The 18247-nt window shown below is 45.1% G+C and overlaps 1 protein-coding gene across 1 annotated transcript in view; it reads right to left on the bottom strand.

Moving 5' to 3' along the window:
• The window catches only part of NRXN3 (neurexin 3), a 961828-nt gene extending 947409 nt beyond the window's left edge, over positions 1 to 14419 (bottom strand). The window contains exon 1 of the mRNA XM_058828761.1: positions 14225 to 14419. The gene's annotated coding sequence lies outside the window, so the exon portion shown is untranslated. The remainder of the gene's footprint in view (positions 1 to 14224) is intronic.
• Positions 14420 to 18247: the final 3828 nt, after the last annotated feature.

The following is an 18247-nucleotide window of genomic DNA, read 5'->3' as shown; positions in this document are numbered from 1 at the left end:
AAACTGGTTCTCTGCACTGGAGACACTCAGAAATTCACTCCTAGGCCCAGCTGGATCCAGACAGGTTGTTAGTGTAAATCTATGTTTCAGGAAAATATAGCAGTAACATGCCACATAGTATACCTTGGATTGCTTGCTAGTAGCTGAAAGGTTTTGCTGAACTCTCGGGGGAGAAAAGCCCCATTCACCAACAAATATTCTCCTCTCTTAAAGTGCAATGAGCCCTTCTCACGAGTACCCAAGTTACTGAATCAAGCATTAGGCTCTCTCTTCTCCAATCCACTGGGTGCAGAGGCACCTCCTGCAATGCCTCATCCACACTATTCTGCTCAAGGATTCTGGAAGAAAGATATCGCAGTGAGGAAAATCCTTTGCTCTTGTCTACTTCTTTTGATGGAAGAGCACAGAAAGATTATCTTGTAACTTTAACACACCATACAAATCTGTGGTGGTTTTTAATAGGTGAAAGGAGAAGTGTAAGCCTTTTTTGCCATCTCCAAATAATTTCACCAAGTCTTCCCAGTGCAAATGAATTAGTAACCAGGATAAAAGTCTCCAGTAACTTCCAATTCCTAGTTATGAAGACGTAGGAAGTTGAGCCAGCCCTCTGCTTGTTTATCTGCAGAAATAGAAAGGCTTACAGTGCTGGATGCTAATGTAATACTGCTGAACACACAAACTCCCTCAGGTCTTCCTGGGATGTGCACTGTAAAACTGGATTATGCCAGGGGCACGGAAGGTGCTGTAGGGCAATTTGCAGAGGGAGTGATTCACCCCAGCTCTGCTTCCCAATGCTCCCATCACAACTGCCAGTGAGGGGACAAGCCTGCCTCTCAGGCACTGCAAGAGCTGTTGGGACCAGACATCAGGAGCTCAGGCAGCCCATTCCCTTCTGAACCTGTCAAAACTATAATAAAACAACCTAGATAAAATTTTGTGTCTCCTGTCTCATCTGTTCTTAAAACTTCCTGTGATGAGGGCACTACAGCCTCCCTCAGGACACCAGGACACTGTTTTCCTGCTTAACTTTCCAAATACTCATGAAGCTCTTCCTAGCACTTACCTCCACATCTTCCTTGCTACAAATTAAGCTGATTACTTCTTGTCCTATCCCCAGTGGACACAGAGAACAATTAATCACTGTCTTCTTAAGACAAGCTTTTAAATATTGGACAGCTCTTCCCTCGTCAATCTTCTCTCCGGCCTAAACCAACCCAACCAATCCTCTCCTTGCAGACGGCGTTTGCCACTCTGGCTGCTCTCTCCTCATCTCCTTCCACTGTTTCTGGTTTTCCTGCTCTCACTGGATGCAGTGCTCTGCTATGGCTTCAGCAGTGGCTGCTAGCGTAGAAAAACTACTGCCTGTGTGCTACACGTGACATTCCTGTTAAATATACCCTGAAATGGGATTTGCTTTTTTGCAACATCACCACACTCTTGACTCATATTCAGTCTCTGACTCACAGTAGTGCCTCCCAGATCCTTTCCTGCAGTTCTGTTGCCTGGCTTGTTATCCCCCATTTTACATACAGGCATTTGAGTAGATCTTTCCAAGTACAGTACTTTTCATTTGTCTTTAATAAATTGTTTCTTATCAAGTTTAGACCATTTTCTGGTTTAATTAGTAAATTATCTATGTTGTGCCAAGAAAGCAGATCAACTTCCAACCTCATGTTACACATTGGCAACAAAGAGCATGAAAGGAAGAACTGCTGTGCTCAAACTTCTTGAAAAGAGTTAGCACTGTCTTATCAAAAGCCTATCAATTTGCTGCTCCCTTTTCACTCTGCCTTCTACCTGATTCTGGCAGGTTGACCCTAGCTGGATGATAAGTACTCACCAAAGCTGTTCTACCACTCCCCTCTGCAACTGGATAAGGAAAGAAAATATAAAGAAAGACTCATGAGTTGAAATAAGAGATCACTCATCAGTTACTGTCACAGGCAAAACAGACTCAACTTGAGGAAATTAATTGAATTTATTACCAACCAAAATCAAAGGAGGATATGTTTGAAGTAAAACCTAAAAACACCTTCCCCACACCCCTCCCTCTTTCCTGGGCTTAATTTTATTCCCAAGTCTTTACCTTCACCCTACCAGCAGTGCAAGGAAATGGGGAATGGAGATTATGAGCAGTTTATCACATGTTGTTTCTGCTGCTACTCCCTCCTCAAGGAGACAAGTCCTCTCCTTGCTCTAGTGTGGGGTCCTTTCCATAGGAGACAGTCCTCCATGAACTCCTCCAGCATGAGTTCTTCTCATGGATTACAGTCCTTCACGAACTGCTCCAAAACGGATCCCTCTCCATGGGGGTTCAGTCCTTCAAGAACAGGCTGCTCCAGCGTGGGTTCCCATGGGATCACAGGTCCTGTCAGCAAACCTGCTCCAGCATGGGCTCCTCTCTCCATGGATCCACAGGTCCCTGCCAGGAGTCTATTCCTGCACAGGTTTCCCAAAACATCACAACCTTCTTTCAGGCATCCCCCTGCAACAGTGTGGATCTCTGCACTCCAATAGATTTCCATGGGCTGCAGGAGCACATCCTGTCTCACCATGGTCTTCATCACAGGCTGCAGGGGGATCTCAGCTCTGGCACCCTAAGCCCCTCCTGCCCTGCCTTTTTTGCTTGGTGTCTGCAGAGTTGCTGCTGTCACATATTCTCCTTCCTTTCTTCTCTGGCCACAGTTGCTTCTGTGCAAAACTTTTCTTTGCTTCTCAAGAACGTTATCACAGAGATGTTACTGCCATTCCTGACTGGCTTGGTCTTAGCCAGCAGAACATCCATCTGAAGCCAGCTGGCATTTCTTCTGCCAGACATGGAAGAAGTTTCTGGCAGCTTCTCATAAAAGCCCACCCTGTAGCCCCCCGCCAGCCACCAAAACCTGGCCACTCAAACACAATACACTAATACATGGTGGTCTTCATAAGTTAACAGTAGCTCCCTCTAGCCTCATAGAACACATTTTCTTAATGAAATTACAGTCTGCTGCCAAAAGTGTGCAGCAACATCCTAGGCACCACATCACTCTGCGACCCAAGCTAGTACCCAACAGAGCTGCTAGCAACTCATTAGCTCATGTCAACCAACAAGGAAGAGAAGGGACACATTTAAAAAACAAATTATATCAAACTAAATCCTTGAGACCTGGCTCAACAAAATTATGACTTTTGGTCCACTGGTATTAGATACACCCTTAATATGTATTTGTTTAATGACCTATATGAAATTACATCAAAGATCAATGTTTCTTTGTATTTTCTCCATAAAGTCCTTAACATTTGATTCCCAGATATGCAGCAGGTATTTTTAATGCATATACCTGAAATTACATTGTATCATACCCTCTCTGAAAATGCTGCTTGAGCTGACAAGACAAAGTAGCAGATTTTAATACCAGGATATCAATGCACTAACAGGCATTCAGAGTCCCTCAAGAAGGTTGGCCTTGGTCTCCCCACAGGACTTCTGCACTCTCTTTGTCCCCCTTCAAAAAGTCAAAGTAATCAATAATTGAAAATTTCTTTTCTTTGTGGTCTACCAAAAAATTGTAGTGTGTAACCAGCCATCATAAGACAACAATAAATTACCAGAATTTCTCTCACCCCAAAATTAAAAATTATGTTAACTGAATGTGTCCAGAAGAGGATAAAGCTGCTGAAATGCTAGGACACATGCCCTCTATGGAGTGGCGGAGCACTCTGGGTTTATTTAGTTAGGGAAAAAAAGGGGATTGAGAGGCAAGCCCACTGCTATCTACACCTTCCAGAGGGAAACTGGAGGGAGGTGCTGAGCTCTTTTCCCTGGCATTCAGTGACAGGACGTACAGGAATGATTCAAAGATGAAGCAGGTGAGGTTCAGATCAGATATCAGGCAACATTTTAAAAAGAGGGTGACCAAACACTGAACCAGGCTTCCTAGAGAGTTGATCAATGACCTATGACTCTCAGAGACAGTTGCACAATATCCTTAATATATGTCCCTTAATATCCCTTAATGTTTGGTCTGCCCTGAAGTGGTCAGGCAGTTGGACTAGTTGATCCTTGTAGGTCACCTCCGACTGGAGCTATTCTATTCTGTTATCATACAGATGAAGCTTTCCTTTCAAGGAACTCAATGTTTTACAAATGATAATTTCAAATTTTCAGCAAATGGCTAAGTGAAGACTGTTATGAAAAACTGGTTAAACAGACTCTGGGAAAGAACTCCAGAATTCTGCTTCTTAAATTAATACCTAAGGACCATCCTGCCTGCTCTGCTGACACTCAATACCACTGTAATGAAGTTCATGGGTCATGGATCAGTACATGAAGAGGAACACCTGGCTAAAAAGTGACTTTACTGGCTGAAAAGGTCTTTTAGGAAAGGACTTGAGTTCCTGGTAGACACCACATTGAATATCAGCCAACAATATGCCCTTGCACAAAAGGCAGCTAATGGTATCCTGGGCTGCATCAGACATGTTGTCAGCAGGTTGAGGAAGGGGATCCTTCCCACTACTCAGCACCAGTGAGGCCAAACATGGAGTACTGTGTGCAGTTCTGGACTAACTGGTACAAGAGAGAGGCAGACATCATGGGGGAATCCAACAAAGGGCCATGAAGAAGATTGTGAGTGTCTCTCATACCAGGAAAGGCTGGGAAAGCTTAGACTCTTTAGTGTGGAGGAGAAAATTCTCTAAAGGGTGTCTGGGGAGGGCAGTGTCTGATCGATGTACATAATTGTAGGCACCTTGAAGGCAAGATGTGAAGGTAACACAGACAGACTGTTTTCAGTACTGCCCAGTGACAGGGCCAGAGGCAATGAGCACAAACTGGAACAGAGAAGGTCCTGCCTGAACATCAGGAAACACCTTTTTTACTGGAAGAGTAACTGAGCCTTGGCACAGGTTGACCAGGGATGTTGTAGAGTATTCCTCCTTGATGATATTCAAAAGACATCTGGACATGGTCATCATTTCTGGGTGGCCCTGCTTGAGCAAGGGGTTGGATCAGATGACCTCGAGAGTCCCTCCCAAATCTAACCATTCTGTGATTTTGTGGATTTCACCAGCCATCAGCAGGTCAAAAATCTTCCTAGAAAACAGTTACTCTGTGGCTTAATCTGTTCTTTTTCAAATGTGTCCTATAGCAGATTCTTCTGTAGACTGATACTGCAAATGGTGCAGAAAGGAATTTAACAGCTAGGATGGGTTCCTTCTCAGGACAATGCTGCTATTTCACTTGCTTCACTCACATGAACTGACCAAGATCTTTGTGAGATCACTTTAATTCAGACTTATGCAATGCTCAGAAAGGTCAGACAGGTCATTCCCTCCTTTCCACTACTTCCCAGAACTAGTGAAGACAGAAAGCACTGTGGTCAAAAAAACTCAAATCAAACTGTTTAGTACTGTTAAGAATGTATTGCTCACATCAGCAGAGAAGTTTATTCCAGATAAGATCTCAGACTAAAGCAAGGACTCCTATCTTCTCTGTACATCCCTAACACTTGGGAGCACAAAAGGAGGGCAGCACAGCCTTCCATTGGCTCTTCCAGTCTAATGAACAGAAGAGCTCATCCAAGCAAGGGAAGGACATATCATAATCTTGTCTCACCTTCCAATGCCCCAAGGACCAGAAGAGAAAGTATCAAGAACTGCATATCACAACCTTATATGTGTGTTCAGTGACTGACATCCATATGTAGTAAATGAAGGTCAGTTAGATATCTGCAAGTAGCAAGAGCATTACAACTGATGGCTTAACTTGCACCACAACTTGACTCATTTATATGTACAACACTAACTATAAGAGCAGAAAATTAGAAGAATATCAAACTGGAATTAAAGCCTCTTGAACACTTTGAAAAGATCTCTCTTCCATTTTGCTTTGTAATAGAAATTAAGTATTTTGTAAGAAATACTGTTGTCCACCTGGTAATTCCTTAACTCATATGACTGGGAAACTGTGCAGTTACACAAGGAAGAAGATTCACACTTAAGATGAGTGAAGGACTCTAAGGTTAAGGTGAACAGATTTTCCTACAGTCCTTTCCTTGCTTCCCTCCATGACTAGTCATGAAGACAGGACAGAAGGTCCTTCCACACATCCCTCACCAGATCCCATTCCTCCACACTCCATTTAGCTTCTGCAGTTCAAGCAGATTCCTTTTCCCCTTGAAATCAATGTTTAATTAACACATTATTGGAAAAAAAAATGGGATGCAAGAGCAAACTGAAACAAAGCCAGCACTACCCTGCTCTGCAGATGCAGCCAATCCCATTAGACAATTATCCCACTGGAAAGTTATTCCTCTTCTCATCCTCCTTCAGCTGCTAGCAAACATCATCCTCTTGCTTAGTTACCTTTCTTTCCATACCCACAGGACTCCTTCCTTTCTTAGAACTGGCCCACAACAGCAGAAAACACAGAGTAGAAGGAGAAGGGGAGCAAGTGCTCTCTGCATAGCCTGGGAGTATGACTGCGGCCTCATCTTTACTCCTGCTGTCCCCACAGGAGCAGCACACTGATTCCTCTGATGACCACCCCATCAGCACAGCAAGCAGAGCAGAAACAGTGTGCCCCTATGAGCAGGGGATTCTCAGACGGTCAAACTCACAAGCAGATCCTGGAACTACGCACAGCCATATGTACCCAAAGGCAGTGGAAATGCTACCGGCAGCTTCAAAAAGTTTACATCATACCTCCCCTTATCCTCGTCAATTATTATTCTAGCCCATTTCTTGGCTCTCATCCGGCTGCTGGGAGGTACTTGGATGCAGGGGATGCTGCAGCACTGTCAAGGGCACTATAAGGCAGGCCTAGGGCTTGAGCACCCTCCCTGCTACACACACAGGCACCCACACTACATGGCTGGTGCAGCTGGCAAAGGACAGCAGAGTCCATGAACTCCTGGGCTGAGCTGCCCTAGTTTTGAAGGGAGACATCAGGATCTTTCAAAGAGTCTACCATCCCAGCACTGCCATTCCCAGGACCCAAAGCTACTAGTGTTAATTAGTTCCCATGATGTGATGGATGACAAGCGGCAGGACTAGGAATGACACAAGCAGATTGTGTTTGAAATAAGCCGTCCCTCACCGTCAAGGGCAGAGGAAAGGAATTTGGAAAGGACAGGAGCTCAGCACACCACTGAGACACAACAGATACACTGACAGCCCCAAAATCCCTGATATACCCTTCCCACCACCCCAGATCACTCCTTCTGCCAGCAGACAAAAAACAGGCAGGGGAGTACGCCTGGGGGAGAACTCAGGCACATGGCTGTGAAAAACAAGAAGAAAGCTCTGAGACAAGGGGAAGCAAAGCAGGTGAAGGGCTAACACACCCTGTAGCAGGGGGCCATATTTCAGACAGAACTGAACTTCTGACAGCTGTAAGTGAACCTCCACCACTGTCTGAAAAGCCACACAGTGATGCCCACAGCAGCCCAGAGTCTAAAGAGGCTGAAGGCTTTAGCCCAGACAGAGCACTTTGCCAAGCTGGCTGTGTGTGTACAGCTCACAAGAGCTGTCCACAGTGCCCAGAGAGCACTGTTTTCTGTGAACGGTAACAAGAGAAACTGTGTTCCCATCTTCCCTTCAGGAAAAATGCAGGATCTTCTAACATCACTAGTGTATTTCCAGTAGGAGTCTTATCACTCAACTTTTCAAGAACATCACTACAGAAACACTGCATTTTATCCCTACTAGACTTCCGTAAAATCATACTCAGGCTAGCCAAACCAAAAGTCGTGGTTTTTCCATTAAAAAAAGGAAAAAAAATCAGAAAAGGGTATATATAAACTGAGCACTGAAAGTGCCATCCATTGCCCACAACAAGAAGGCAGACCAAATTTCTCCCATGCCGCTTTTCTAAAATCACGTCTTGGTGTGGCTGTTTGGATGGCAGCGAGAAGTCGAAACATCACTTCTGATTCTCAGAGTCCTTTACACATGAATTGCCATTGTCTATGCCCAAGTGAGAGGAAACAAAACAAAAGAAAAAGCAAACAACCTGAACCAAGATTATGTAGTGTACTGGTTTCAAGAAGTTATCAGTCCCTCTTGTATCTTGGTTTCCAAAATCAAAAGTATCTTCCTCACCACTTGCTGTATGAATTAAAAACCAGTTCTGCAAGACTGACAGACTGCTATTACTTAGAAAAGGGGGGTGAGAGAGAGATGAGAACTGATAAAAATTTCCAAAGCTTAACCAAAATTTGGGTAATTTCTGGCTACAGCTGCTTGGGCAATTGTCTGAAAATACAGCCTGTCTTCTCTTCATGCTGGTGGGGGGCAGGGGCAGATTAAGCTGGATGCATTTTGTTTTTAAATTAAACACCACATCTCCTGCATCATCATCATAGGTCATCTCTTATCCTGGCTTTTGGTCATCATAACGCTTCTGACTCCTTCAGTTTGTTCTTGGACAGATCACTATGTCTCCTTATCAGTGATACAGCCTACCACAGCTCAGCCAGTATCCTGACATCCACCTGCATATGCCCAGAGCACAGAGCTAAAGGAGAGGGCAAAGGAAAACAGATGGGGGGGGGGGGGGGGGGGAGGGGGAATACACTCTGCTTCTCAAAAAAAATACTCTAAAGAGCCCTGGAGGAGGCTGCAGAAAAAGAAGTTCAGTAGGTCTACCAGAACACCATTGCTGATACAAACAAAAGGGAGCTAAACTCTACCTTCCCAGGAATAGTCCAGACAGGAGCCCAACCATTTTGTACAATCTGAAGGTATCCTCTAGGTTGAGGGTTTAAATCCAATCCTAACACAAAAAAAAAAAAAGTTGCCTGATAGTTGTCAAAAAGTTGCCAAAAAGTTGTACCTGATGGCTTGGCAACCTGCTTAGAAAGGGAAGAAAGTAAGGGACGGAGGAGGCACATTTATTTCCTTTTTGCACAGGGACTTGAATCTTAAAATCCACCATCATTGCTACCACAAATTACCCCCGACACCACCTCTCACTCTCTGAATGCTTTGCAGGAAATGAGTTCTCATCTCACTTCAAGGGTGCAAAACATTCAGGGTCAAGTAACTTCCACAATGTCGACATTCTTCTTCCTTGAAGAACCTTTTCACCTTGGTCGTGAAAGCTCAAGGAAGGGCAAAGCATGACAGTCAGGGTGAGCTACGAAACTCACATGGCAGTCATTGAAATGTACCTACAAAAACGCTTTTTCCAACTTTTCCTGTTAACAAATAATTCCTAAAAGCAAGCTAACCCTGCCACAAGAACACACTAGTACCTGAATCACTGTGGAAAAGAAGGAACCATAAAACCTTGATGCGAAGGTGGGCCCACCAGGGAGATACCAGGGAGGCATTCTCTGTGGGATGGGAGCAGGCACCCAGGCCCTACAATACACTCTGCCTGTTGCTCAGATGGCCACATCATCTTAGAGAGCAGCCATACAAGAGCCCAGTATAAGGAGGATAAAAAGGTATGAGAGAGCATTGAAAGGAGGGCTACAAAGATGGTGAAGGGCCTAGAGGACAAGCCTTATGAGAAACAGCTGAGGTCACTTGGACTGCTCAGTCTGTAGGAGACAGTCTCATCAGTCTGTAACTTCCTCATGAGGGGAAGTGGAGGGGGAGGCACTGATCTCTCCTCTCTGGTGACCAGTGAAAGGGCTCAAGAAAATGTCCTGAAGCTGAATCAGGGAAGGTTTAGGTTGGATGTTAGGAAAAGGCTCTTCTTCCAGAGGGTGGTTTTGGCACTGTAACAGGCTCCCTAAGGAAATGGTCACAGCACCAAGCCTGAAAGAGTTCAAGAAGCACTTGGACAACACCCTCAGGCACATGGTGTGATTCTTGGGGTGTTTCATGCAAGGTCAGGAGCTGGACTTCCAGCTGAGGATACTATATGATGGTAAGATTCCTACAAGCACAGGAACTGCAGCACAACAACCACTTCCAAAGTAACTGAGGTAAGAGGTACTGAGTAACTGAGGTAAGCAGGGAAAGATCAAAAAGTAACTACTGGTAAAGCTGGGCAGATGAAGCAAGATTGGCTCTGGTGAGCAAAAAACAGGAGAGTAGAGGAACTTGTCCAGGCATCACCTAGAGCAACCATGTGGGGCACTGGATACACCCCCACCCCCATCTTCCTGGCAGTAGTTTACCACTGCACCTCAAGGTCAGAGAAAGGAGAAAAGCAAAAGGCAAAGATCAGTAGCTCTGGACAGATCTATTTATTCAACTTTTGCTATTGTTTCATGAAGTGGAAAGATCCAGAAACAGGGAGACCTTGGAGCAGGCACAGCCACACAGAGGAAATGGAAGTAGCAGCTGGCAGAACCACAGGAGCACCTTCCTGCCACAGCTCCCCTCAGCCTGGGTGTGAGCAGCCTGTGACCAAAGACAGCAGTCCTTCACACCCAGAAAAGGAGGGTGCTGAGCAGGCCTTGGAGAGGGTCCTGAACATCCTGAAATGCAGGAAAAGCTTCCCTCTCGCTGTCTCAGCTCCCTCATCCCCGTGTGCTAGTCACCACGGCCACCCACTGAGGCTTGTCAGGTCCTACACCATATTCTAGCTGGGGTAACAAAGGAAGGGAACAATGGATGGAGGGAAAGACTCTTAACTCCTTTTCCTTCCCCACCCCAGCCTTTTCCCTGCTCCACTCAGACCTGAAAAGCCATGGCTCTCCTGCACATCCTACAACAGGAACACAAGGAGCTTTTCTCCGCCTCTCAATTCACCACCCTCCAGGCTCCAGCAGGGACTGCATGGAAATGGCGATATTCCTGTATCGTCTGGATCAACAGTACGGATAAGCTCAAAGAGGGCAAGAGAGGATGGCATGGGAGGATGAAGCGAGAATGCTTTGTTTCGTCCTGGCTCCAATGCAGCCCACCCCCTCTCTCAATCTCAATGCCCTCCAGCTCGGACGTGCAAGGAGGCATTGGAAAGGGAGGGGACCTGGGATGCTTATAAATTTTGTTTCCCCTATCAAGGGGTCAGCTCACTCCCCCGAGCATGCCTGGCTCTGACGGAGCTCCCTGGAGTAACCTTTATTCCAGTGTGTCGCAAGCATGTATTTCACGGATGGTTACACTGCATCATTATCACCAGACGTTCATTTGACCAAAATAATGTTATTAGCATCGTCAGGTCCATTTCCCCCACACAATTTCTCCCTCCCCAGTACACATAGACTCCCTCCAACCCCCAGGCCCCTGCCATCCACACAGGGCACACCCCTCCCCAGCACAAAATCTCATGATGTGTGACACAATGTCCAGGAAAAGAGAACGGCAAGAGTGGCTGGCGAAATGGATGGACGTGCCTTTGGCAAATATTGCGTTCCTTACCCTCTGCCAGTGTTTACCAACCACACAGACACACAAAGATGCACACGCAAAAATCAAAATTAAATCACCGACTATCCAAAGTACAAGACTATGGGTGTACGAGTATGCCCAAGCTGCGGTCACGGTCCTATCGGGAACCCAAATCCGTGTGGCATGAAGTAAAGGTCATCGTGCCACTGTTGTGATGCACTAAAAAAAAGCCGCAGAGCCATCAGGATGTAACACAGAATTTTCTCGTCAAGGGATGAGAAACCTTCGGGGGAGTGGGGGCTGGGAGGAGGAAAGCGGGTGTGCGGATGGGGGGGATGGGGGAAAATGGCAGAAAATGGGGAGGAAAATGAAGAATACAAAGCTCCACTTCGCTAATCCAAGATAGACAATCCATCCCTTCCCCCCTCTCTACGCCCTCCCTCCCTCCGAAATGTTGGTGCAGATGGATTTCTGTATCTTGGTTTTGCAGCAGTGGGTCTAATGACTCCCATACCAAACCCCCTCGCTATGATAACCCCTCCCACTATTTTTTTTTTAGACCCGGCTGAAGAATAATGTGTTTTTAGAGATAATGGGTTTTATAAAAAGAAAAGAAAAAGGGACGCAGCGCAGACATTATGCGAATAAGCTGCTCCCCGCATCACCCCCATCTTCTCCCAACCACACATTCTGATTTCATCCCCTCCCGTCATTCTCCAGCCTTCCCCCACCGGCTCCCCCAAGGAAAGGAAAAAACCCACAATGCGATCTGGGTAGCCGATCTCAAAATCCCAAGCACTAATCTGCTTGAATTTGTTCTTCCCCTTATATAAGCAGCAGCACGTCAACATGTTCAGTGGAAACGCAGCGTAAAATGAGGCCAGGCTACAGCCATGGAACAGGGGTGATATCGGCAGATATCGCTTCTATCGAGAAGCCATCGCCACCAGGTTGATGAAATCAAGTATTGGGCTTCCAGCCGTTCCCCCTTGCTTAATTTATTTATTTTTCAACGCTAACTCTAATTTTACTTTGCTTCATTTTGGTTTCACTCTACTTCATTTCTGAAAGGACAAAAGTGAAATAAATAATTAAAAGCCTAGAGACATACCCCACCAGAAGGTGCCCGAATGCTCCAGAAAGAGAATCCTCACCTCCTAACTTCGGGGTTTGTTTTTTTTTTAAATAAATAAATTTATCCTGTTGCTCACATTATCCCCAAACTTCCAGTGTCCCCAGCTGCACCTCCTCACTCCCGAAAACCAGACACTTTGTTAGCGAGAGATAAATGTTTAAGAAAGTGCCGAATACTGAAAAGAAACTGATAGAGAAATGGAAAATTATGTCTATACAATAATCCAGTTCATTCAGCTGATAAAGTGCGTTCAGTCGCAAACCCAGAAGCAATAATCTCTGCAACCTCCTCCCCCCAAAATACTACTAACCCTTACATAAACTTGCTCAACGTAACATTGATGACCATTTTAAATGAAACCAGTGATGGACATTACACCTTTCTGGTTAACGTTGCAATTAATAGCTGGCCGTATCATCACGGCAAACAAAACCTTTTGTTATCAAATTTTCCCCCACCTACTCAACATCTCTTTTAGACTTTTCACCAGTCTAGTTAAGAGTTCGCCCCCTCAAAAAATAGCCCCTCAACATATGCAATAATGAGGCATTGGTGAGCGGTCATTTCAATATTCACCTTTTTAGGATGGTTGTGTGCTTATCTCAGAACAATTACGGGTAGTAAAAAATACAGGAGGGACAAATATAATATAGAAAAAATCGAAATAATTTCTTAAAACTATTTGCAACGAAGTGTTGAACAGTTTGACCACAGAAAGGTGGAATGAAAGCTTGGAAAAGCAAAAAGCTGAAAGTGTGCTTTTTATAAACGATTCAATGTTTTTAGCCCCGGTTCTGTCTCCCCAATCCTTTGGTTTTTCTGCCGCTGATCTCATGCTTAATCTTTTTTATTGTTTTCTTTTGAAGGAGGAGGGGCAGAAATCAGGAAGAAAAAAAAATTGAAATAGAAAGTATTCAATTTTTTACAAAATACATTCTTAAAACAACACCGTTAAATATGTTATTTCTAGCCACATAAGGTTACCATGAAAATAAATTTAAGAGTAAGCAAAAGACAAGTCACCTGCAAAGCACCAGAGTCGGTGCCCTTAGGTAGGAGAATTACATCACTCCCTGATTCAATGGTGTTTTCTTTTAAATTATAAAGCAGGTGTATCTTTTTTCTTATAGAAAAAAAAAAATAAGAAAAAACAATACAGCGATTATTTCACATAGATTTTGCACGAAAAAAAGCACTGAACCAACCTTTAAGGTCACTGACTGCCTGAAAACCCACAGCAGTCACTCACGGTGGAAGTTTTCAGGCAAGACGGCTACTAAATCATTAATACAAACAAATGGAAGGCGGGGAAGAAAGGCGCTACCGTTATAGATCCGAAGACTTGGAAGAGGCAAAAAATATTAAAGAAAAAAACTTTCATCTTCAGCCTCTCTTCTTTTCTCGTTAGTATTTCTTTTTTTTTTTAAGAAATCCTTAAGCTTTAGTCAAACAGCAGGCTCACTCTAAGGGTCTCCCTGCTGTAACTCAGCGTAGTATCTTCTTTTTCGAAAGCCCCCCCCCAACCAATTTTCCACTGCAAAATGCCCCGCCGCGGGAACTGCGATCTCCCAAAAAAGTCTGACCAAAGGAGCCGGAGCGTCCCGAGGGTCGGTGCGCGCCCGCTCCGCCCGGGCGGGCAGCGCCCAGCCCCGCCGGGGCAGCAAGGAGCGGGGAGCGGGATAAAACGATCCGAAATAGTTGTCGTGAGAAGGGTGAGAAACCCACCCGCGGAGCTCCGGAGCGGCGGCGCTCAGCGCTCGCCGGGCGGGCAGCCCCCTCCGATCCGTGCCGTGCCGAGCCGCCCCCCGCCCCTCTCACCTCCGCAGCCGGGCGGGCGCCGGCCGCCGCGCCAACTCGCGGCTCGCCTGCGCTGCGGGGCAGGGGGCTCCAGCGTGGCCCCAGCCGCGGAGGCTGCGGGGGTCCCGGGGAAGCTGGGCTGGGCTGGCCGAGCCGAGCCGTGCCGTGCCGTGCCGGGAGAGCCGCGGGCGGCCGCGGGCGGAGCTGCGCAGGGCTGAGCGCGCCGCGGTGCCGGAGCAGCCCGAGCCCCGCGCACGCCGCCGCCGCCGCCCCCTGCTGCCGCCGCGCCCGCCCGGCCGGCCCCGGCTTTTAAAGAGACCGCGGGTCCGCGCCCCGGCCCCCGGCACGGTCCGCCCGGCCCCGACAGCGGGCACGGCCCCGGGCACGGGCAGCAGCGCTCCGCCGGGCTTCGCCTCCCACGCGTCCGCCGCCTCCTCCCAGCAAAGAGGTTCGGCGGCTTTTGGGCTGCCTTCGGCCCGTCAGCGTCTCATTCCTCGAGAGCTCCTTCACGGGGCCGGCACGGCATAGGGGGATTTTGCCCCGCTGCTCCTAGCAAGGCGAAGCCGGGCAGATGCGGCTTATTTTTTCCTTCAGTTTGCCACCAAGGACCGGCCGTCAGAGCAGAAGGAATCGTCTTCCTCAGACAATCACTTTCATGAGTACCCCAAAACCCTTAAAGTTCACAAAGAATTTTCCTTTCTAGCTCAGAGTTTGACCCAAACCTACTGCATATTTCAAGTCAATTTATCCACTGCCCGTTTCATTTAAACCAGCCAGTACGTTTCCTTGTACAAATATCTCAAACTTTTTATCCACTCATTTCCTCTCTTCTAAAAGTAGAGAAAACAGCAACTGATAGACGCTATCGACTATGTTGGGGTCAGTATCTCAATAATTTAGAGTGTACATCCTAGATATCGTTATCACTTGATCACTATTAGTACTTAGCGCAACAAATGTACTGTGGGAAACATACATGTAAAGTTTTTTAATATGTTATCATGCTAAAAAGTCCACCTCAAAGAACACTATCAGACAGGAACACTATGCACATTCAAAAAGTGAGGAATCAAACTTTCTGGCCCCTCTTTCCAGACTCTATGGTCTTGTAAAATTTGTGTATGAAGCTCATACTGCAATGCCAGACACACAGAAATGCATTTGCCTTAGGGACAGACTGCAAAGCCATTTGTCTTTCCTTCCCCCCCGATCATGTATCCAAAGGTTTTTGTCTTTTTCTACATTTTGCATAGCAGGCAACCTACCCGCAGTACTCAGTAAATAATAAATAATTATTATTTTACACAGGATGTATTGATCACCTTCCTACTATTGAAATGCAGCTGTGTCCGAGGTGGATAATAGCCACACAGAAACACTAAATAATAGTTACAAGTAGTATTAGGAGCCTCTTGGGAAGTTTCTCTGCAAAACACAGTCCTTCACACACCCTAACAACTTAATATATATATACAGAGAAGATGATAGAGACCTATTTCAACAAGGTGACAATGGTCCAGCAAAGAGGCATCTTCCTAACCCAAAATCAGCATCCCAAGAGCAAGATTTTATCCCTTTGTATGTTTGTGCAAAGGTAGGTTATTGTTGATTGTTTTTAACCTGTTTTATATGGACAACATACAACAGCAGTAAGAGCTATCAATCCCTCCTTAGGGCATGGGATTAGATCCTGGTCTCAATTACTGTGAAGAAAATCAGGTATTACTTCGTTTACTTCAGTAGTTAACTCCATATTTAAAAAGTGCATCTGGCAACAAAATCTGGCATCTAGTACATTTCTTCACTTGCTGGTAGTTCTGGCAATCTAGCATTTTGTAGCTTGCTGTTTATCAAAGTAATGATTTGTTGAGATAGTCTTCTGAAACTGCACCACCTCTACCCCTTCCCAGTCCAAGGTCTTCTAAGACCATGCACACACATACTTGCATCATATTTGGTCTGGCTGCCTATCAACATAGTGTCTTCTATGTAAAATCAATGACAACAGCATCATCTCCACTTCCAATTCCAAATTTTACCTCTTTGGTTTAGCAGACAGAAATCAGCATGTCCTTTGTGAGAAAAAAAAAAACAAACTAGCAATTTTTAACCAGCCTAATCACTGAAGGTAAAGCGAGCCCAAAAAAATTTGGGGAAAATAAGCTAGTTTTCATCCTATCCTTTCAACTGGTAAAAAGAAAAGCCTAGGACACCCATATATGAAATGTCTACAAATTAGAAAGAGAGATAGTAGACTTCATCTAACTGAGAAACTTCTATTCAGAGTGCAACATAGAACCAAGGAAGATAACAACTACTTTGGAAAAAAATCTTACTGCGTCTAACTCGGACGCATAGACCTTTACTTCTGAAAAATTGTTACAGTGAGGCACCAAAATAGCAGACATCATTTTATAAATAGGCACAGAATAGTGAGAAAATATTAGAAGAGCAGGCAAAGTTTCATTAAGGTTGGAAGGGACATCTTTGGTGGGGTGTGGAGCAAAACAGAGACAAGAGCAAAGCAGTGCAATACAAGAAGTTCTTTGTCCAGCAAGCAATGCTCTAACTGCTCAACAGGAGAGTGAATTTTTCTGATTAATTCCTCTAATTCTTTCTTTCTCATCTCTTGCTCTAGCCCTGCAGTCTGCAAATAACTTGAATGGAGATGAAAAAAAAACTCCTACAGTGAGGTTTGTACTAGAACCCTCTAATACTACTCATCTCCCCAGTATATGTCACTGGCATTGTGGTGAGACTTTTTGGAATGTATGACATGCTCTAGATGAAGTGTTTTGTCCCCATCTAGAAAATAATTAGATACATCAGACTTTTTCAGTGTCTTCATTAAGAAAATAGCCAATTTCCTTTCCAGAGGGCCTTAAAAGTTAGCAGTGACATAGATTTATAGACCTAGGCACCTGACAATTCCCTCACAATACCACCAGAGAGAGAGAGGAGGCAAGAACACACCTTCATAGAAATGCCATTCATCTTCTTTTGCTTATTCCCTTTAGAATAAATTTCCAAAACTTTTTACCAAGCCAATGGGCTTTTTATAACTAAAAGACAAAATGCTGTCATAAACTGGGGCAATTCAGTCAGTGCAATTTCAATAAATTGCTTTGTGGAACTGCTCATCTTCAAGGTACTTATTGTGCTCTGGGCTTGCTAATTCAGGGCAGGAGCTGTAGTAGGCACCACACCCAGCTTTTGCTTAGATCTTGCTAGGGGAGCGAGCTGGCTCACAGAAGCTACCCATCTCCCTGATGCAATATAAAATGCATGTGGCTGTTATCACCAGTTCCTGGTTCACCCCTTTCCTGTTGAGCAGAGGGGTGATGAAAGAGAGGGAGCAGAGCCTAGGAAAGACTCTGGAAACAAAAGAGGCATCATCCATCATGCCAGGATGTCCAAATGCTGCACCACCAAGATCGAGAAGATTCATTATAAGCTAATGCCCTGAGTATGACAGCAGGAGATAGGAAAAGGGGCTGCACTGCAATATTGACCCGTAGAGTATAAAGTCCTGGTATTCCTCCTTAGATTCTCTAAATGGCATTCTCCAAATCCTTGAAAATAAGCATTTGTATGGTACAGTTTAATGGAAATGAGGCTCAAGGGGAATTTGCCATTGAAACAGTGGCTGGAAAAATCTGTGCAACATGGCAAGAATGCAATTATTCTCTCTGGCTTTTTCTTATTTTTTTTTTCCTTTTTTTTTTTTGCCATGTTAGCATTTTCAGTGTCTTTCTGCCCAGAAGTTAATACCCAAGGTGAATTTACAAGCTGCAGTCCAAACTGTGATCAGATCTTCTTGGTTGTGCCAAACAAAGCTGATCTTATCTTATTGGTGACCTTATTCTACTTGAGAGAGCAAAACTCATTACAATAATAAGAAATAAGAGAGATGGGGGAAAGAAATCATGACAGTGCTTGGTCAGAGCTCCCTTTACCATCATTTCAGAGGATTAGTTCTAAGCTCTACTGCAAACACCATTTTTAACTCCAACTAGAGGTTCAACTTCCAAAATTATTCTGAGC

This window comes from Poecile atricapillus, chromosome 1, assembly GCF_030490865.1.
Source record: "Poecile atricapillus isolate bPoeAtr1 chromosome 1, bPoeAtr1.hap1, whole genome shotgun sequence".
Lineage (NCBI taxonomy): Eukaryota > Metazoa > Chordata > Aves > Passeriformes > Paridae > Poecile > Poecile atricapillus.
This window is presented reverse-complemented; position numbering and strand designations above follow the sequence as displayed.